The following is a 23,544-nucleotide window of genomic DNA, read 5'->3' as shown; positions in this document are numbered from 1 at the left end:
ATTTGATGTTAAAGTCCTCAAAACGAGACATACTTTATAGTTAGTCGGATAAAGGCGCAACGCTAAGGAACGTTTCAAATGTTAAAAGATCTAATTTGCAACATGCAGAAATTGGCGCTTTGCTGTTCGTTTGCATCTCGGGAACTTTTCAAACTTTTGGTATATATGTATAAAATTTGCGTAATTTTATAAAACAGTCGTTTATAATCTTTAAAATGAGAGCCATAAAACAATTACTCTGCGCCGGACAGCACGCTTAGCTTGTAAAATTTTTTCGGGGACTTCATTTCAAAAAAATAGTTTTTAGACAAATTTTAACATGTCAGATTGCTTTAGTTCAAGTCAGAGAAAGCTGGCCGCACACGAGTTCTCACCACTACTTGTAAATGCCAAAAAAGAATTATCAAAGAAAAGATTGGCCAAACTTTTTTGAGTGATACGCTGCCTTTTACGTTAAAAAAAATACGATGTTTCATTTTGTTTTTCTATGAGTGGTTAAGATGTCTCACTGTTGTCCTGGGGGTCTTGAGCTCAAACCCTTAAGATGTCCGAGTTTTTTTGCATCGATAAAAAACTTCGATGTTACACCCCTAAAGTAAAGTACCCCCGCCTGTCGTTCGAGAGCAATTAATCCGACGTTGGTTGGTTTTTGTGTGATCGCAATTACACTGATTTTACATTAACGTGTTCAATACTAAAGTTTTTATCATAGTTGCGAATGTTTTGAACTCTGTATTGCCAAGGCATTGTTTTACTCTTTATCGAGTCAATATAAAAAGTAAATAACTAGGCGACCTAAACTTTGAGGTCAAAATCGATGATTTTTAGTGGTTCTCGAGTAGCGTTGGCATTGTTCAATGAAACAGTAACAGTTTGTAATTAGCTAGGTGTAATTAAACTTTTCAGTTTATGTATTTTTGTTTCAATCGGTCTCTTAAAACGGATGCAACTGTAACGCTGTCAAATACTACGCCGAAACAAAGACGATGCGTCAATAAGAACCAATGAGAGCAGAGCTTGACGGTAACAAACTTTCAAAAATCTTGCAAAATAAACATTGTCTTGCAAGACTTTGCCAGATTAACATCTTCTTGCACAGCACAATATTGCAAATTTAACATCCATTCTGGGCCATGGATGCCTCCCAAATTGTTTAGAACACATTAATAATGACACTGAATTTCCCTTGCGCTAACGGTGAACTTTGAGTTTTATTTTTTTTTCTGCTGAGAGCTCAATGGTTCATTCAGATCGGTTTGCAGCGCGACTATAGTCACGAACTTTGATTACTTGACAAATGCATCAGTTTTAAAATGAGAGTTGTGAAATTAGATGAACAGGAAATGAGAACTAATTAAGCACACGGTTGGAACTAAGTCAAATTATGAACATATTGGGCAATTAAGAGTTGAACTAAATTGACGGGAAAGTACAGATACAGGTCAATAACTTTCGGTAGAAAAGATTCCAGTCGTGACCCTTAAAATGTGAAGAATGAGGTTCTTTCGAGGAAGAAAGGGCGTTTGTTTCAGGAAACGAGTGTGCCTGGCAACTCATACGACTTGGTATACTCATGCAGTGTCTTCACCAATCGCTCAGCCACGTATGTATTATTTGTGGCTGATTGTCAAAATTGTGGACAGGGGTTTAAACGTCTCGGTAATTATTGGTTCTCAAAAAGCCTTTGCAGTCGGATTAGTTGACGACCCTAAACAATATAGCTTTGAAAGCTCAAAAGCAATGGTATAAATTAAATGCTCATATGAGAAGTGGTCTATTTAATTACAGAACTTAAGGGAAATAGGAAGTGGCATTCAAGACCCTTAATTGTTGAATTGCGTTTTTTTCACCCTGTGGCATGAAATTATCAAAGTGTGCCGCCCGATTCTGCAAATGCAAAGGTTTAATTTGCTTTTTTGTGGAATGTTTTTTTGCGACACAAAATGTTTGAGAGAGAAATTCTTGTTCTTCTGTCGCCATTTTCCAAGCTGTAAGACCCTTTTTACATGTGTTGAGATATGTTTTGTGGAATTAATGTCCTAAATTGGACCAGAGCTTCCACTCTAGTTGGTAGTACGCTGACTTGGAACGGGTCACCAAAACTAAAGAGAGTTGAAGCCCGCAAAACGGTGGCACACCATTGAAACGGATTGACGAACCATATAATGTGACCAATCCGATATTGTCGGTCATCAGAAAAACCTTTCGTGCAAAACTTTTCATATTTTTTGTCTTGTACAATCGTTGACTGCAAGTAATCTAACGAGGGCAATTCCTGGTCATTAGGAAACCACCCGGGTTAAGGATTTCCTCAACATTTATTTCGGAATTGCGCTGACAGCTGCTGAAGAAAAATATTTTGCAGCGGATAAATTTTACATAATAATCTGCTTAATCTGCTGAGTTGTCAGTATCCTTCTTACATACTTTCACCATTTTTGAGTACATTAAGCGGAATGTTATTTAAGGTTTATTTGGTGAAAAGTTTTGTTTCAGTGGCTGTCAATGCATGTCTTACATAATTTTCAGTAACTTCAGCACTTGTCTTACACAATTCCAGCACTAATCTCACGCATTTTTAACGTTTTTAACAATTTAGAAAATTTTTCAATTTTGTCTGCTTCTTTACGTACAAACGCGGCAACTGAGCTACACTAAAACATCATTGCACTAGAGCAGTCCAACTTATAACCAGTTGGAAATCTGCCAAAACACTTTGACAACTCTTAAGATAAAGCAGTTGCCGCTGCTGGAGTAAATAGCCAAAAAACTTAATTGAATGAAACCAGTTAGCTTAGGTATAATAGTCTTCCTTATGAATTATGAATTATCATTTTTTAAATATGAATTATCATTTAAAAAACCTCGCAGATTTTTGATTTGTTAATGGCTCTACAGAAATGCAAAATATGAAGGACTGTACATGTTGATTCCGTTATAAGCAATAGTGAGCAATAAAATTGCACATAAAATTGTAAGAAGCCGCTAATTTTGAAATTTTTACAGGTGCTGAAAATATGCAAGGAAGGTGGGGAATCAAATGTTGATTAAATGTGAAAAATGTGCTGGAATGTGGTGAAATATTTGATTTCAGCCGATTCAGCACCTATTTTTTTTTCATTTTTAGGGCAATCAGGACAAATCTTCCATAATTTCTGCAAATTCAGCGGATTTCTCACGAAAATATTCGATTACGGCTGCTGACCCCTCGACCCAGGAACGTATCAATATGCAACATGAATTTGTTGTTACAATTTTAAAAAATTTAATGAAAATGACGGTGACATGTTTGACATGTTAGACTTCTTTAGTTCAAGACAGAGAAAAGTTGGTCACACTCGAGTTTTCAGCTATACTGATTGTTTTCAACTACCATAGGTATATTTATGTTGTTAGAAGAAGTTAAGAGAAAAAAATACCCAGATTGGCCAGTTTCAAACCTTTTCTATTGAAAGGAGCGGCCAACATTTTTTGAACGATATGCTGCCATATATGTTAATAAAAAACTATGTAGAAATAGTAATATCTGCGAAGTTGGAGCTTTCAAAGCATGAGATTCAACTTAAGTGTTTTCTAGTTAGAACTATAAACGCTAATGTTTATGAAATTTTATTGCAGTCTGAAACATAGTTAATATACTTAGGTCACTTGAGCGATTGTGTATTGATTAAATTTCTTTCACGAAAATACGAGCTCAATAAAATAGCTTTCTAAGTGATTACTTCTATAGTTTTTTTCCGTCAGCATTGAATCTCTATGTGGTTTAATTGATGTTCAATTTGGTTTTCATTGTCCTTCGAAATCTTACCAGTTCACTATGTCAATTATTATTCGAGTACGCTAAAAACGCTATTTTCACAGGAAAACCGATTTGCGGTCACTGAATATATCTAATCAGTTTGATGCATAGCATCATTTCGTTTATCTTATACAGTTTCTTAGAAGCTTAACATTTTTTTTGAATTTAAACCTGTTTTTTTCTTCATCTAAACGAATCTAATGTTTTGATCGCTCAATGTGTTTGTTTTGCGACGGTTAATTAAGTGAGTTAGAAATTTTGAGCTATACAAGTTTTGATTTCATATTCCGTTTTGTCTGTTCTTCACGAGTGCTCAAGAGGTCTGACTGCTATCCTGGAGGCGTCGGGTTCGAACCCCAACGAGGTCCGACTTTTGCACCGATAAAAAATTTTCTAAGCTACTCTTCTAAAGAAAAGTGCCCCCGCTTGTCGTTAGAGAGCAATTAATCCGACGTTAGTCGGTTTTTGTTTGTATTTGTGATCTCAATTACATTTATTGTCCCTTAACGAGTTTCACAAAAGTTTTTAACATAGTTCCGAATTTCTGAGCTCTAGATTGCCGAGGTATTGTCGTGTTTTTCAGCTCTGTTTAACCCGCTGTACACATGGTGGTCAGAACTTTTTCGCTTTTGCACTTCTTTTTTTTTGCGTATAGTGGCGCATTTTTTAATTACGTTACGTTACGTATTCTTGCATCTGATCTGGGCCATTGGTCCTCATGATCAACTTCGTTCATAAAATTACCACCTTGCTTGTTTGGATCCCATTAAAATAGCAAAGTTGTGATGTTTATGAGTCATAGCTAGGCTCTGTCGCTCAGAATCACAGATGCAAGGCACTTAGAATCGAAGCGTTTAGAGGAATTGCTTCGCATAAACGTCCTCTGAGTCATAACACTTCCCAATCATGGGCAATTTTTGGTCTGTACCACATGGGCCAATTGTCACCTACCTCACCCAAACCGCCTATGGTGTTGCCTTTCCAAAAAGGAGTAGGAGAGATAACTGGTTTAGCTTCTAATTTTTTAACTGGATATTTTTTTTAGGTGTGAGTGCTTGCCTGAGGCTGTCAGAATGGCCAAAAAAGGGGGTGTCATTGCTGTATCGATGAATGGAGCTCACTGGGAAGGCACATTTGATTTAGTTGTGAAGAGGATGGAAGAGGAGAAAGTAGTGGAACTCAAGTACAATAATGCAGACGACGAATTATTTGTTGACCAAAAAGCTCGACTGTTTGTTTTATATAAACTATGACCATCTTTTCCACTTCCAGCCTTCTTATCAGCAGGGTCTCGCTAATGAACTGAAACTTGATACCCATACCAAATAAGGAACATGATGAAAGATGACTAATCTTGCGAAGATCTTGCCATGTTACATGTCATAGGTGTTATGATGTGTATAAATTGCTTAGTCTTGGCACGGGTATCAAGCGAACGGGATCTTAGCTAGAAAGCCAAGCAAAGTTAACTCTGACATTGCAACAAATGCCAAAAAGTTAAACATTAAATGGCACAACTAAACAAGATTAAGTTCTTAAATGTAATGAATGATGAAAGCCCGGGTTGAAGTTTCTTTGATTTCATACAAGGATCATATATGATTTCATACTGTCCATACTTGATTTCTTAGTACGATCCTTGTATGAAACCAAAGAAATCATATATGATCCTTGTATGATTACCAAGAAATCATATATGATCCTAGTACGAATACCAAGAATCATACATCTATTTTTTGAAAATCTTTAACCTTTTATGTTTTTTTGTTTTTATTCGGTAGGGTATCACATATATGATACCCCGGCATCACATTGTGATCCGCCAAAAGACCCTAACGTATAATATCAATTGCAAGTTGGGCACAAAATCAACGAGTAAGTTCAAACAAATAACAGAATTTTTGACATACTCTGAAGCCAGTTTATACATATAAATGCTCTTTTAAAAAAATTATTCAAGAAAAAAATTCATATCACGTCAAATTCGTTTTCTGAATACGTTTAAACCACAAATTTATTCTTTGAGCGCACACAAAGAATCAAATGTGGATTGCAAATGCGATATAATAATTTAATAAGTCCTCTGACTACATTATACGAGAATTTGTGGCACCAGTCAATGTATTATGTGTCATATATGACCTTGTATGAAATCCAAGAAATTTTTCCAACTTCAATGGAAAATCAAAGTTATACAGTTTTTAGTCATTGAACTTTTTTGTATGATCCTTGTATGACTTATAGGAAATCATATATGGTCCTTGTATGACTACCAAGAATTCATACAAATCATATATGACCTAGTATGATTACTAAGAATCATATATGACCTAGTACGAAATCAAAGAAAGTTGTATGATCGTTGACCCGGGAGATTATATATATCATTTTTCATTTCAAAATCGTTTTTGCCTTCTTTAGAGTATCATTTTCTAAAACCAACAAAAAATTTACCAAAACTGCTTTATTAAAAATACGTAATGGATTAAAATTCTCAATAAGCAACTGAAACGTCCTTACAAAATTGTCTCATTGTCTTCGATTTTCGGTTGTAAACAATCGTCATGCTCCATTAACAATTGTCACATTCTAAGTATGAAGCAATATTGAATATGGCTGGAGAAAATAATAGTAATAGTATTAAGGTGAATAGATCCCAGATGCGTTTATTGATGACCATCATAAGCTTCAAGATCTCTTGTCTCACGATCCAACTGAGATTTACTGCACCATTATCTACCTGCTTTTTTATTTTGCAGTTATTTATTGAGATACATTCCCATGTCACAGAAAATCAAAAGATTTGTTTTTTTAGTATAAAACACAAATAACTCCGATGCTGGAAATGCTTGCTCTGAAGAATTATTTCCTTCGCAAAAGTATTTCTGTTTATTGTAATTACCTGAATTTGGTCGTGGTTTGCTTTTACACTCTTTTGGTAAGTGTTCCTATTTTTAACAGGTAGTGGGTATTTTACTAGGCGCTTGACAAGATCTAATATAATGGGGCTTACCTCTACACCTAGTGCATTTTTTGTTGCTTTTATTAGCTGTTACATTTTCGTATGATTTTCGAAAGGTCTTTTTGAATTTGTACCCAACTTCTTTCACTTTAAAGAGCTTTTCACCTGATCATGAGCGTGAAAAAAAATCATTGCTTGGCTTCTGAACTCAGTCATTTCAGTAATTGGCATTGGTGGTTTTGCTTTAAGGCCGTCTAGTAGTCTGAGTTTTGCTTCGGGGTCCCTCAATAGTAAGATAAACTGTATGTTTACCAAATTTTCTTCGTGTTTTGCCGCTGTTTTGAGTTTCTCGAAATCACATCAGCGTGCTTCTTCTCTGAGGATTATCTGAAATCCTACAATTTGGATTACTTGACTTTCTGCCGTTATTACTCTCTCTCTAGGAGAAGCATAATTTTGCATATCCGATTTGATGTCTTTTAAACGAGTGTCTATTTAGTTTAGGCTTCTAAATTTATTAGTTGCATCTTTACCGCACATAAAAAAAGAGAAATTGGTTAGCTGTATGTTCACTATAGTACCATCATTGTTGATCTTGACCTCTTTTTTCTCTGCGATCTTTAGTCACAAAAAACCTAATCCACGCAGTAACTGATTCTTCATTCTGTATGTCCGGATTTTGCCTGTCTGCTGGTGGTCTGGACACCATTGTTATGTCGACTACACAACACGGGTCAAAGGATTTCACTAATTTGACTCTTAAACTATATTTGGAATTGAACTTATACAAAATTTGGCACGTATTTACAGTAGTTATCTATAAGCAAAAACTCAGAGAAAATTTAGATTGTCTTGAAGTATTTAATTTGATTGACATGTGAACAGATCTTAGCTCCTAATCTAAGACGTGGTGTTCTAATTTTTTCAACATTTCATGGGAATCTTATATGGCCTAGATACAACGGAATTCATTAGTTCGAGGTCAGTGGTCGATAGAATCAGACTTCTATGGGTAGGAGTGTTTACTTCTGACATCTGATTGACAGGTCAATTAAATAGTAATAGCGCCAACCAGAGTTTGAAACGAGTTTAATTTTGTGGCCATTAATCCTCAATTTAGCAGCACCATTCACCAGGTAGGTTCTTCTATCGTTCTTTGAAACTTTTATATCGAAAACTTCTAATTTTATTGTTGTTTCATCAAAACTGTCAGTTGCTTCTAATCTGTTTTATTGCGCAGCTTCTATCAGTTTTTTCCCCACCCGCTACGTTGCTCAACCAACGAAAATGTAGAATTGGATCGCTTCCAGAATTGCAATATCTATAGATTTGAGCAAGTTGTTTGGTGGACAAACCATATAAAAATTTTTCGATAACTTTCTATTTAATTCAGAATCTGAAACTACGGAAAAACAGGACAAATTTTCTAAGGAGGTTTTCTGTGCTTTAGTTTTCTTTTCGTTGAAATGTGCGTTAAAAAAAGCTTCAATCCATTATTAGAACAACTTTATCTGAATTTTTTTTTTGACTGTTTTGGGTTCTTGAAACTGAAACTACCGCGAAAATAGCCAGAAACTACCACAAGAAACTGTCTAAAAATCGGTTTCTTGTATGCTTTCACGTCATTCGGAGTTAAAAAAGAAAAAAATGAAATTTTCAAAAATTTTATCAAAGTTTTTGTGAAAAACTTATCATGATATGAATGTTTTTGAAACAAAACGTCATAACTAATCAAAAAATAGAAAAGTTAACTTCTTAAAAAAGTTATGCGTAAATGAAAAGTTTGAAAGTGAAAGTTCTGCAGATGGAATTTATTAAGTAGTTAAGATTATCTGAAATGCATTAGAGCCGAAAATCAATTATCCCACTTGTAGGCATTTCTCCTGAGGGTAATTATGATAAGATGGCAGGTCTATTGTTCTCCCTATCTTTTTATGTACATCTTTGGAAATGGGATGAAAAGAGGCTATATCTACCTAATGTTAATACATAGGTACATTCTTTACCCCCCCCCCCCCTGATCTAGAGACATTTAACGACTGAGAAATTTTTGAAAAGACAGCAGCCACGTACAACCTGCACACTCGAGGAACACACGGTGAGCAAGCTCACATCAAGGGTGGTATTCTTGACTTAAACCACTTAAACAGATATCGTCTCGGCATAACCGAGTATGAAGCAGTGATGTCACTACAAAAGGGCGTCATTGAACTCATCAGACTGGAATAGTCGTACGAGAAATTTGAGAATCTGAGATGAAAAGCTTGCTTTTATTGGGATTAAAGTTTTCTGAGTTTTCAATTTGAAGACAATCAAGTAGGTTGATAACAATGGGACGTAAGCAGTATAACAAATTTAGTTTCCTTAATAAAGTTCTATTCTTTACGCTTAATCTACATTATAGCCCTCTTTGTAACCACGATTAACATGAACACATTGTTTCTTTTCTATATAGTAGAGATGGAACACATTAAAAGAATTATAAAGTCGAGATGGGCTTAACTTCATTACTTGAACTACATGATCGAGCACACAACTAAAGTTGGACCCAATTCTTTTCATTAGTCGACCCTGTGTCTTCTCCCCAAAAATCATCGATGACAGCCGTAGTGATCGACGAATTCAAAATCTTGCAAGAATCTTGCAAGCAATCTTGGAAGGGAATGCATACTACTTGCAAGCAGCTTGCAAGATTCTTTGACTAGTTTAGTTTTTCAGCTTCTTTTTCAGTTGATATGAAAAGCTGTTTGAGCAAGTCAGAGAGTCGATTGTAAAAATACCAAAAGTTCCAATTTTTGAACAAACAAGAACAGCCTTGAACAACATGCAACAATCAGAGAAATTTTTTTCTCAGCTAGCTTTAAAACCAAATGACCATTTCTGTCAAATCCCGCAGGCACATTTCAAGAGTTTGATTTAACCAATTAAATTCCTGTCAGTATTCAGCAAGTCTGTTACATTTTCAGTTTGAATATTGTCTCCAAAAAGTGTGTTTGAAACTATTGCAAATAGAAAGTTATCATAGTATTTTACAATATTACAAACAAAAATTTGAAACTTTATGTAGAAACATTCAACGATTTCTTACGTTTCAAAGGAAACATAACAAACCAAAGAAACCAGTCATAGCAAAATAAATCTATTATTGAAATTGCAAATAACGAATCTAGCAAGCCCAACATAATGATGATTACCTTAAGTTTAACAACGAAAACACAAAATTTATTGAATTCGGGACCTAAAATACTAACAATTTTTTATCTTTATGCCTAATAAACAAGACCTTTGGTGCGTTGTTTTTGTGCGGTCTTTCAGACTTTTGATTCAGTGCATTTTTCCTGCTCCATTGGAACTAAACTAAGATCTTATGGTTTAAAATGTCATTTGCTAATTAAAAACGACCCCAGTTCTTTTTAGAGGCCAATCAATGTCTTCCTTCACTTGAAATTTGTCGATGACAATCTTCTTTTGTTTTGAACTATTGGTATTAAAAAAAGTCTGACATAAGAAAATTATTTCTGAAAATACCCAAAGTTCTAAATTTTTGTCCAAAGCGTGAATTATAAGAGCGGCCTTGTTGGATAAATTTGAGTTTTAGAGTAAATTTGTTTTTTAGCCGACTGGAAAACCAAATCTCTGCCAAATCTCTCACGCACTGGGCGACAACAAAGCACGTTGGATATTAAAAAAATATTTAGGCGAAAAAAAATTGAAACGGACTGCAACCAAAACGGAAAACAAAAAACTTTTGAACTTTTGAGTAGAAATTTTGCAAAACTTATACTTAAAAACGGTTGTCTGTGATTTTTCGGTGAGTCAACGCAAAGTCAATCCTTGCATCCATTAGACAACCTAACTTTGTAACTTCAGAAAACTTACATCCGAGGTGAGAAAATTGGCCGGATCAGTAGAGAAACCCAGTATCTTTTGCCAACCTAGAATCACAACAAAACTGGAGCTGATGGGTTGGTAAGGTCTACAAATGCAGCGAAATATTGGAGTTTGAGCATTAAATCAATATACATCAATGTAACCACCCTTGCATTCGGAAATTTTCAGAGAAAAATTAGCTTGATGCTGCCAACCAGAAATTACAGGTTATCAAAGTGTTAGGCGCTAAAGAGAACAGGAGCCAAAAGAAATACAGAGTTCTCAATGAAAACGTCGAAGCATTGCCAATAAATTTAAAACTGATGATGTCTCATATTTACGTTCACTTGCTTATTACACTCCTTCCTGAGCGTCAGTACTTGTTCTATTAGTTTTTTGGTTGGGTAAGCAAGAAAAATTAAACAAGCGTTTCTCAAAGTAGAAGCTATGGAGAGCTGATAAACTGACTGCGGATTTTCTCTGTGTTATGGTTTCCTAGATTTCCCCATCCACTGCCCATAGCTGATAGTGGCATGTGTGGCCCACGTTTTCCTATATTTTTCTGTTTCCACTCAATTTTTAATTTCAAGCTTCAATTTTTTGATAATATTTTATTATTGACGGAAATCTAGCCACCGCTTTCAGTTCTCTGTATGCCTTAACCGCTGAACTATTTCCGGTTTGACCGTAAATTGATTTTCACATTGGTATGTTGAGTTATCTTAAATGTGCAACGATTTGGTCAGAATTAACATGAACACCTTAAACCGTTGACTTAAAAGCGCCATTTCAATTGTTGAAATTTGGTTTGTTCTCTTTTAAATTTTTATGTGGAACTGCTAGGACAGTTAAAATTGTCTTTTGTAACATCGTTCTTCGTTCGTCTAATTAGGTTTGCTAATTTGCCTCTGAACATTAAATGAGCATTTCTAAATCAAAGTAAATTTTATTATTTTTACAGTTGGATACATTGGCATTGGCTATATTAGCATTTTTGGTATAACGGCATTGGGTAGTTTGTAATTGGGTGAAAGGACGTCAGATTCAACAGTTAAACGGAGGCAATGTGGCAAAGCTGCACTAGAATACCTATACTAGACTGCAACTGGAAACAGCAATAACAGCCTGGAAACGCCATCGACAAAAAAAGCGTAAAGGAAAAAGAGCAAAATTTTATTTATTTGAATTATTCATCCAGACCTGTGGATTGGAAGAACAACCATTTTTGTTGAAACAAAACACAAAAAAATAATGCCTCAAAATTGATAACCCCTTGGTCACACCGTGAAAAAAGCTGGTGAAACATTACCCAAACTCAACACATTTTTTAGCTGCAAAAAGAGAAAAATCGAGCAATCCTCAAAACATTGTTGACTGATGTAACTTTCGCAGATAGCAGTATTGCAGAGATGGAACGTGAGCACTGTATCAAATTGTTTGCAATGGATCCATCCAGGTACCAAGCACAAAAAATTTTGTTGGGCTTGGTAATACTCAGAAAAAAAGAGGAAATGTAAGTACCTGCATTGTAGAAATAGTGCAGGTTGATGATAATACGAGTTAAGCACACTTATGGTTTTATATGTCATTTGCTTAGTAAAAACGACCCCAGTTCTTTTTAGAGGCCACTCAATGTCTTCTTTCACTTAAAACTTGTCGATGTCAATCTTCTTTGGCTTTGAACTGTATACAATTGGTATTAAAAAAACTTGAGATGAGAAAATTGTTTGTGAAATTACCCAAAGTTCTAAATTTGTGTCCAAAGCGTGGATTATAAGAGCGGCCTTGTTGGATAAATTTGAGTACTGGACGACAACAATGCAAATTGAAAATTAAAAAAAAAGTACTTAGGGGCAAAATTTTCACACGCACTGCAACCAAAAAGGAACACAAAAATCTTTTGAACTGTTGAGCAGAAATTTTGCAAAACTTTTTTTAAAAACGGTTGTCTGTGATTTTTCAATTAGCATTTTGCGTATAACGGCATTGGGTAGTTTGTAATTGGGTGAATGGACGTCAGATTCAACAGTCAAACGGAGGCAATGTGCCAACGCTGCACTAGAATACCTATACTAGATTGCAACTGGAAACAGCAATAACAGCCTGGAAACGCCATCTAGACAAAAAAGCGTAAAGGAAAAAGAACAAAATTTTATTTATTTGAATTATTCATCTAGACCTGTGGATTGGAAGAACAACCAATTTTGTTGCAACAAAAACACAAAGAAGATTATGCCCCAGAAAAGATATCTCTTGATCACATTGTGACGTTAGCTTTTCAATTTTCCGACGCCAAAAAATGCTGGCGAAACTTTACCCAAACTTAACACATTTTTTAGCTGCAAAACGAGAAAAATTGATCAAGCCTGAAAACATTGTTGACAGATGTAATTATCGCAAATAACAGTATTGCAGAGATGGAACATGCGAGCACTACATCAAAATGTTTGCAATGGATCCATTCTTCGGAAGGTCCTCCGACATGAAAAGAGGTTCAAAGCACAAAGAAGTTTTGTTGGTCTTGGTAGTACACAAAAAATTAATCAAAGAGTAAAAGTAATTAACTGCATTGTAGAAATAGGGCAGGTTGATGATATTACGAGGAAAGCACAATTGGAAAACGAGAACGAGCACAAGAGGAACAAGTAGTGCCACGAATCACAAAACACTTGCTCAATATGTGGGCTCTCATCGGGAACCATCCACTGAGAAAATTCAGGCGAAGAATGCAAATAGTAACAGCTAACAGCCCTGGTGGGAAAAGGATCAAATGGATCAAAAAGTACAGCACAGGAAATGGGTTAAAACATGTTAAAAATATAAAAGGATCTTGGGACATTCAAGGAGACAGAACCCATAAGGGTGAAAAGTCGGTGAAGATAAATCAATGGAAAATATTGAGGACAAGTGAAAAAAAAACAGTTAAAAATTTTTAATACCAGTCTTTACCGTTAAAAAAATGTGAAACACAACTGGCATTAAAAATAACGCTAAAGCGAAGTTTCGACCTGTTGATGAACGAGCTCTATCTGCGGAAAAGATCAAATTTTGATTTTTTCCGAAAACTGATTTTCTCAATCAAAAATAATAGTATGGCGGGAAACTTCAGTTCCGCAATTCACTTACGGTCTTGCAACCACATATAGTCACCCAGGTCTCAACAAAAGACAAAGAGGATCATGGGCGTAAAAATTGGAAGACCGACTTTATTAAAAATTTGGTACAAAGAAATATTGCCGCATTATTTGTCTTCTGATAGATAATTTTATTAAATTTTCGGACTAATTGTTTGTCTACGACATCCCTACCAATTTCAGAACTCTGATGTGCCAACTTTCCACCGAAGGCGGATAAAAATACTCAGAAAAGGAAGTCGCTCAGTTTTCTTTATCGTCAAATTTCAAAGGAAGAGATACGCCGCGGTTTATCGCATCAAAAGAATCTTTTCAATTTCAATGTTAACTCCTATTTCTTTTCACAATATTAAAACAACTGTACAGTTTGCTCTGTAGTCGCCTTAGTGAAACTTCAAACACTTTCTGTGGCCACCTATTTTTTGCCGATGGAAACCAACCAGAGACAAAAATGTGTCAGCTGGTAGTTGAGAAAACACCCCAATTGAAAGGAGAAAAATCTCGATATTAATTTGAAAATTTGTCTTTGAGCAAATCAGTTTGGCAGCTCAACGTGAAATCTCCAAGTAAGTCTTTTGAAACCAGTATCTGAAACATCTATCCATTCTCTCAATAATTTTTCTTCTCTTTTTGTTTTCTAACTGAAGATTCTTTTCTTTAAGCGCGATATTTTTGATCATTTGATAATAAATTTAGAAATTTTTGAAACACTGACATAGATTATACAATTGAAGTCAAAAACTGCCTTTAATCCTGTAATTTATTTCTAAAACGGATTGACCGAACTGAAAACTGTATCCTTAAAAGTATCAATTGCGAAAAAAAGAAGAGGAAAAGTTACAAAAAGAGAAGGAAGAGTAACATCTTATTTCCATACAAATGATTGTAGGATTTATAAAAAAATGATGTACTTGAGGAAATAAAAAGAAAAAAAATGTTTTGCTGTTTCCGAAAGGGATCAATTGTCGTCAGGTACCAAATTTAATAAAAGGTTTCAATCGAGAAACATCTGAAAGAGGTAATTAATTGACAAACGAATAAAAAAATGAAAATTGAGAAAGTAATTGGTACCTCTAACACGGCTGCACACTTGGTTGAAAAAATTAGCACACGTTTATTATGAAACATAGTTGAAATAATCTGAGTTCTGGATGCATGGAACAAATAACTGACTCTTAGATCTAATAATTAACAGGTCTGACTTTTTAACCTGCCCAATAAAATCGTTGTCTTCAAAACCCAAAGAATAGAGCTTAAATAAAGCACAAACAGAAATATGATTTCTGATGACAGGAAAAAAGTTGAGTTTGGACACAACGGATAATTTTCCCTAGCTTCCCTAGCAATAAGAGCAAAAGAACTGAAAATACGTTCTGGATTCTTGCTCGAGCGAAAACAACCATCTTCGCTTTAGGCTAGACGATGAACTTTTCCTCCTCTAACACTTGACTATAAAAATTATCTCAACTTAAACTCGATTCGTGACTTGTCCTCGAATTTGACTCCACTGTAGAAATTTTGTATTCTCCGCTTTCACTAGCTTTTCTGGTAGATATCTTTACGCGTTGTTATGGAAAAATAGATGAAGTTATATATATAGTGCATCAAGCAGTTGAGCTCGCAGACTAGTTCGAAGAACTTTTGGACAAATTTTTGGACAAAGTTCAAAGAATTTTTTTTGGACAAATTTATTTTTGTCCAGAAAAAGATAATGGCCCGACTCAAAAAATGTACAAATCAATTTTCATTAGCGGAGTTGCCTATGAACTGATCTTCTTTGTCTTTTTTTGCTGTAATCTAAAATTAAGCTCCATTGCGGGCTAAATATGTTCTTCTAGGGTGACTTTATGTTAAGTTCTGTCACGAGTAAGAGAAACTGCCAATGGAGAGTAAGATATACATAGCTTTGCTACTCATTAATTCAAACAACAAACTGAGATGGTGAGGTAATCTGTTTTTTAAAAGTCGGGAATGGCAGTCCCATCATAGGAAACATAAATATTTTTTCATTATCGTGTTTGTCACTGCCTTTTTTTGTTTAAATTTTTACAGTTTCAGTCAATTTCCATCTCTTACAATCTGAAGAAATTTCGATGTCAAATTCTTTGCTTAATTTTATGTAGAAAACTTAAGCTTAAATTATAAATAAAAATATAAATTTTTTCAATGGTACCAGTTTGTGAGCAAACGAATTCACTTACACGCGTTTCAATTGTATAATACACACAAAATGGCACACATACAAACACAAACAAACACACACACACATACATATGTATATGTATATATGTATATATATATATATATATATATATATATATAAAAGCCTTTTGAAGTATTCAAGAATAAGGAAGAAAAATTGCTTGCCTTCATACCACATCAGAGACTTTAGAGATTCAAAAAGCATTTGTACTCTAACTAAGAAAGATGACTTCACGATACCTGATGACTTCAAGATTTCCGTCATAAATTTCATAAGAGAAATGGAATCACACTGACAACAAAAAATTTAAAACGTTTTTATCGAGGTCAACTTTTTACTCATTTTTGTTCGACTTTGCGGTCAACGTTTCATAAAACTACTTTATTTTCACTGAAAAAAGTATAATGGGAAGGCAAATCTAAATTTTTTGTCTTGTCTTGTTTCCGTGCAGCCGGAAAAAGATCGCTGCCAAAGACGGAGTGAAATTAAATCAGGCGTTTTCATTAAACACTCTTATACTATAAATAATGAATGATTGACATTGAAGATGAATCAATTAAAAAACTATTATTCAGAAAGAGTTAAGCACTCAAGAACACCAGTTTTCTGTGAAATATAATTTGTCTGATGTCCATCATATTGACCGTGCTTCCTTTTTCAAGTCTTATTTCAGAGTGCAATTAACCTTTTTTTCACAAATAAACAGATAATGTCTGGATAGGTCTAATTTGTGTTTGTATTGTGCTATGAGAAGAGCAAACATAATTTTTTAGTTGAAAAGAGCATCTGGTCATCAGTAAGACTGCTAACCAAGTCTTGGCAATTAAAACTGTCATGACTCTGTCAGTTTCTACTCTCTCAGTTGTAAAATGAGGCATCTTTTAGCCTTTTTAAACGCTCCGATTGAAGTAAAATGTGGTTAATATCAAAACTGAAGTTTTTGCGATGATGATGCTCAAGATGATACGCCATATGTTTGTAAGTTCATCAGACTTTCGTGCGTTCATGTTCAGACTTTCGTGCGTTCATGTCCAGACTTTCGTGCGTTCGACAGACTTTCGTGCGTTCATGTTCAGACTTTCGTGCGTTTTTTGATGTTTCCAGACTATGTAATTTTGAACGCACGACGCCCCCCTCGTGCGTTCATCTTCGGTCTGGACATACTTGCTTCCGTCTGGGACCTCAACCTGGGTGAAGTGTTATGTTGGAAACAATCAAGTCAGAGAAAATTGAAATTATGCTCGAAAGCGTGCCTAACTACAACACTTTCGTGTTCTCTTATTTTACAAAAGTTTGTCCACAATTCAGCAGAAGAAACCCACTGTTTTTCTTTGGCTCCAGGTTGACGATTTGTTATTGAATTTTTTTGCAATTTGTTTCGTGTTGAGATTCCTAAAAATATGTCTGAAGTTTTTTTAAAAAAACCTATTCACCATTGCAATGTAATTGGTTCTTGGGAACAAAAAAGTAACCTCCTGAAAAAAAAATATGCCAATAGAAATGTTTTAATTTTTTAAACATGACTGATGCAAACCAATTGGTACTCCTCTTGAAGAGAATCTGGAAATTTCCAAACACGACTATCCGCTGTAGTGGAAAGAGAAAAAGTATAACGTGGAACAAGTAAGCAGAAGAACCTTTAGAGGACGTCTAAATTACGTGAACCTGAATTTTCATCTTGTTGTTCGGCTGCAATCTTTGCAGTTATTTTTTTAAGCAGACCGGGAAGCTCACGGAAAATCATTCAAGTGAGTTTGTAGATCAAGAAAAAACTGATTCGACTTTAGTTTCACTGAAGACTGCTCACGTATACTTCGGGATATTTATTGGTGCCGATTCATAGGAAAATGTTGAGATTCGAGGAAAACTTTTAGACTTTGTTTTAGGTTAAGTGCTAATTCTAGTGTTTTATTTGGGGTTGTAAGTGCGTTAAGTAAAAAACAGAGCAACAACATGAAGTTCAAAACACTAGTCAACTCTGTCGTTGAATTGTTGAAACTAGTTAAAACGCAATTTGTCTATGCCGACGCAGACCTAGTAGCCTTTTTTTCATTGTCTATAATCAGATTTGCATAGCTTTAAGAGACTTCCGATGTATATTGGAAAGACCGAAAAAATTGACACTGAGTTTCACTTTGTACCCTAATTGGTAGAAAACCATAGATAGCATAGCGCTAATTATGTCGAATACTGTTCGCGGTAGAAACGAGCACCAAAGGAACGATTTTGTTCACTTTTTTTACTTTGATGACAGACCCAGGATGGGGTCCTTACATAGCCTTAAGGTATAAAGAGCTAGGGCTACTTATTACTGCGCGCTAAGTAGGCTTACCTATATCTCTCAGACTAACCGACTCTGTAAAACACTAAAGATAAACTTCTATTAATACGGTGCTATACAATACAGCACCGGAGTCAAGAGTATACACATGGTGTATCCAAACGCACAGACTGACTGCGCTTTATATAGGAGAACAGTGTATTCTCGGTCTCCGATTGGTTTGAAGTGTACATCCAGTACTTCTACTGATTCATCCATCCATAGTTAAGAGTTTTAAATCCGAATTTAGTGAAGTGTAGCAAAAATACGCAGGAGTTGTCATCCCCCTTGTGTTGTGAAGCGATGAGTCATGCTGTCGGCAAAGTGGGGTTGTGGCTTGTGCCGTCGTCTGAAATCCTTGTCTGTAGATAATTGACTAATGTCGTCAGTGAGTAGTCCACTCAAGCGTGGAAACAGTGAAGATGCCAGTTACAGGGTGTGCTGGCCAGTAACGTCAGTCCTGTCTAAATACCCAACTGTCTCTCACTATCCTGTAGTGGGGATTGGTTCCCAGTTGTAGGGTTGCTTGTAGTCTGTAGTCTCTGTCGATTGCACAAGGAGATTTCCGTCTGTGTCCATCCGGTAAAGGGTTTTAGTGATCGAATTTACCAGTTTACCTTCTGGTGGAAATTCATCTTTTCGCTACTGTGTGAGCTATCTATTCCCTTAATTTTACAGTGAAGTTCAATACTTGCTGTGTAAGCTCAAACCGGAGAAAAGAAGAAAAAACTGATCCTAATCGTCAATTGTGGCAAAGAAGAAAGGATGAAATTAATATATAAATGAAAGAAAACATAAAAAAGTAAATGGAAAGTAAAGAAAAGAATATAGCGTTTTTGAGTTTTTTGTAGAACATTAATTCTACGAGTTATTGTGGGACAGTGAGCCCAATGTGTTAGGACTGTGGCTTACGTCCGGAATTCAAATTCAAAGTCAGGGACCCGATTTCAGGATCCCTGAAGAATTCCAGAAAATTCCTACCTCGTGCGAAACAGGCAGCAAGTACACGGGGGTACAAATTGGCGTTGCAGTGAGGCTGCAACGCCAGGAGGTGATTGATTATTTGTGTTTTCTCTGGTGTCGGCTCTTTGTTCTCCAGCGAGTCCAATATCCAGTCCAGGTAAAGGAGATTAAAAGTGTGCTCCTACATGCATATTTTGCCATCTCTCTCTACACAATTGAGGTATTCGATGGGCTCAAGTATTGGTCTGCGGGTCTTTGCTTAGAGTGGCGAAAACAAAAAGTAACTTTTAGTCGGATCAAAATTAAGATGGATGCCTTCACAATATGTGAAATTGATGAAGTAACTGTAGTTCATGTAGTAGGGTGAAGTAAGCGTCGTGTTGGCATAATGAAGGCGTTAAGTTATGTGGACCAATGAATTTGTCCCGGAAAAATGGTGCTAGAAAAAGTTGTGAATAGTATGCAACATCTTGGTCCGGTTGACTTTGTGAGTTTGGTTAATTACATCCATTTGTGTTGGATGCAAGAAACCAAACTGTAGGCAGAAGGAATCATATTTCTAGTAAATACGATAAGGGCAACATCTGTTGTGAAAATGGTGTTAAGATAATCGTTCTGACGATCGGTGAGAGCGAAGAAGTATTTACAGAGAGGCCAAAATCTCTGCGAATCGTGGATTAATAAGGAAGTGAAGGCACTCTAGTGGGATGTCCTTTTTATCCCATCCTTTCTCCACATATTCAAACTCAATTGTTCTGGTGAATATAAGCTGGCAGTTGGCTTAAATGTGCGATGAGGCGGTGTTTTGACATAAAAGTGCTTTCTGGGACATGAACACAATGATCCGTGTTGATGCCCAGAGGATTCGTGAGCTAGTGAAACTTGAAAAATGGTCCAGGTGCTCTTTGAACCACTGATTTCTTGGGAATGAATGGATTCACTCTCGATTTAGAGGACGAGGGCTGTGAGCCTCTTGATGGGCGTGTTATGTATCTAGCAGGCGACTGCGACAAGCTCTGCTTTGTTGACACATGCACAGGATATAATTCATTTGTAGTCGCTAGTTATCGGTCGGCCGACCATAAGGAGGTGGTTGAGAAAAAACCGGCTTGGGTCCGGGTGGAGGAACTGCGGGTACTCCGTATCGATGTGGTTGAATGAATGTTGGCTGTGATACTGGTGTTGGCGTCACTGGTGGTGGGTAAACGATGTGTCGAAATCATGGGCGGGGGCCACAAATTCGTTCACAGTAGGCCCAATTAGGGACTACCGTCTCGGGTATGGAACGACCAGACTGTTCTGCGGCAACCTCGTCAGTCCAGGAAGAGCTATGTGTTGGTTGGAGGGGTGGCTGTTGCACCGACTGTAGCAGCTGGGGCGCTAAAGTGGAGTAGTGCGCTGGCCGCGGCACCGGCTGTTGTCCCTGTAGCAAGAGTTCTTGTGACGAACACTGTGGTCGCGTCGGTACTGTTGATAATCTTTTGTCGTTCGCATTGTACAATTGTAATTCTCCCGATTAGCAGAAAGAAGTAGCGAGTAAAGGCAGTGGATTCAAACGAATAGAATTTGCCGAATCTACAGACTTGCTGCCGGGAGGCCTGGTCCATCGTGAAGAGGGCTGGTGTCTGCATTTCATATACATGCTCTGGTACTGGAGGGGGCAGCACCAAAGGCCTAACTGGCCATGGTAGAATGTCATCGACATCCAGCATAATGAGGTTGTATGATGTAGGGTCGACGTTTGGAGGGTTAGGTGAAACTCCATCTTGAGATTTGAGATGGACAGCAGTGGTGTCTCTAAATCAAGAGATATTGTATACGAGTAATTGGCAAGTTCTTCCGGAATTTCTTGATAATCAGGATTATCTTCGAAAGAATCTCTAGATAGTGATATAGCACGTGGATGTTTTTGTTTACCAGGGTGAAAAGTGTTTAATTGCAGTCTGGTTTCTTATGAGAATCTACTAATAGTTCATAGCATTCAAAAATAGATGTGGGTATGGTAGAAGCGCTGTGCTTATTTGAGTTATTAAGTACGGGAGAGGAAAAACACTAATAGTAATTTTCAAATTTTCTGGGTAATAGACTCATTTCATTTTGAGAATGTGGAGTGCCACTGTCGACAGAGTGCTTCTGTCTTTTTTCGGTGAAGTTAGTTTATTTTGCGTAGAATCTCATTGTAATACATGGAAAATAGTCTGTGATAAAACTCCAAAACGTCCAGAAGTTATAATTTTGGCTAATGTGATATTAGGGCCTAAAAGTAATATAACGTTGTATTTGTTAAAAGCGCTTCGAAATAGTCCCAATAGGCACTGTAAAAAATTGAAAACACTCCATTTTATGGCCATTTCTTCTAATACGTACTGGTGGTATCCAATGATTCATATAAAGGATTCTTTTACATAATTTCGGTTAATTAAGTCAAGCCATTCGAGATGAGGAAGTGTAAATTCTTTTTCGATAAAAAAGAGTTTGTTGAAGTAATTGGTGTTTTGGCTCTGTAGTTGTGAATATTGTGCTTGTATCTCTGCTTGTTTTGCAAGGTCTGCCAAACTAACTGCTTGTGATACATCAAATATTTCAGCGGCGTCATCGACTAATTCCATTTTATCTATTGAGTCAGTCCAATCATTTTGGCTATATATGCCAAAATGCTGTGCAGTAATCTCGTCGGGCGTGAACATTCTAACGTGGTTTTGCATTTTATTTGGATAAGGCTTCAAGCGGTATGACTCATCGCCATCCGCGTCTTGTCAGATTTGCTGATCGTAACTGTGCTTTTTATATGGTGCCTTAATAGGCCAACGGATTATCTTACGTGTTACTTGATCTACGAATTGGAGATTACTCTGGTAGAAAACAGGAATGCGTTCAAAACATTGGTTTTCTAATACATAATGTAGTGAAGAAACAGTTTTAAATTGAATCAAGGAAAAAACATTGGTGTTGCAAATGTGTTTCGCTGTCCTGTGACGATATATTCCACTAATGAAAATTTTTGTGTTAACAATATAAAAGCGGTCTGTTTTAAATTGGGATCGAGATCGCCAAATTTTTTTGTAAATTGAAAGACTCGTCTGGTTCATTTCAACTAAAACGCGTTGAATCATATAATCGAGTTTTGCGTCAATTTGTACGTTAGGGTGTACCGCACCAAACCATTTCTGTTTTCGAAAGTTTTCGTACTTTTCAGATTTGCGATATACTTGTGATTCTTGTGGGATTACATATCCGTTACGGATGTCTGCTTTTTTGTATGGTGTAACAGAAGGTGATTTGTTCGGTCTTGGTATTGTGTACTTTTTTAAATTCCTGCGTGGCTTTGCCTGTTGCAAAGTTACAACCTATGTTATACCGTTTAAAAATATCTTGGAACTGTGTTGCCGAATAAGGGCGATCCTCATTATATTTATAAAAAGTTTTAGTTAGTACATCGGAACGAGATAATGCTGATTTGTCATAAAGGTGATCTTGGAAACAAAATGTGTACATGTGCGCATTTGTTGATGCTCGTTATTAGTTTCATTATGTTTGAGTGCTTCAATAAATTGCGTTTTTGAAATTTAATCATACGTGGATATAATCTACCGACATAAAAAATCGGCAATGGTCATTTGGTTCCCAAATGACTGCTGCTTTGATGGCTTGGAGTGCTGGACAATACCCTGTTTATAGGTTGCAATTATTGCGTGTTTTTTCATAATAAAAACTTTCAGATATAAAGTCAAAACTACTACTAAGCGTGGTATTTGTCAATAGAAGCGACAATACTAGTCTATGGATGACATGATATTCGTGTTGCGGGTTTTGCCAGGAAAAGTTAGCCCAGTGGTTATCTGTGGTAGGTTGCATCCATTCATGGTCCCTTGGATTCTCAACAAGAATTCCGTGTTGGAAAGCCAAAGGGCGATGGCGTAGCGATTTACTTGAAAACGGCCGCCTTGATTGGTTTCAATATTAGCTTGCCAGCGTGGACCATTAATGAAATCAATTTGTATCAACTGTGGGTGAGTGTTGTTTATTTATCAGACCACTTCGTGCAAGTTCTCTGCGAGCTTCAATTTCTGTGGGAAAGAAAGGTTGTTCCATTTTGTTAACATAGCATTTATTGTGATCAAACTGGAAGCCTCATTTGGGTGCGATTTTATGACGAACGCCTTCTTTGTCGCTGAGTTTCTCATTTATGGCGTATGCGCGTACTCTAATTTTCGAATTTGTGAGAAGATGGATACTGCCTGATTGATCTTACTTTCGCCAATTTTATTGAATTTATAATACTGCATAATTGTG

At 36.3% G+C, this 23,544-nt stretch overlaps 1 long non-coding RNA gene across 1 annotated transcript; it reads left to right on the top strand.

The window, feature by feature from the left end:
- Window positions 1-865: 865 nt before the first annotated feature.
- On the top strand, window positions 866-5,070 carry LOC142351529 (uncharacterized). Its single transcript, XR_012760965.1, has 2 exons — window positions 866-1,603; window positions 4,845-5,070. It is a non-coding gene; the product is annotated as an uncharacterized LOC142351529 (long non-coding RNA).
- Window positions 5,071-23,544: the final 18,474 nt, after the last annotated feature.

The sequence above is a fragment of the Convolutriloba macropyga genome, chromosome 13 (genome assembly GCF_964194025.1).
Source record: "Convolutriloba macropyga chromosome 13, txConMacr16.3, whole genome shotgun sequence".
Classification (NCBI taxonomy): Eukaryota; Metazoa; Xenacoelomorpha; order Acoela; family Convolutidae; genus Convolutriloba; species Convolutriloba macropyga.
Note: the sequence above shows the minus strand (reverse complement) of the source record. Positions and strands in the feature narration are given on the sequence as shown.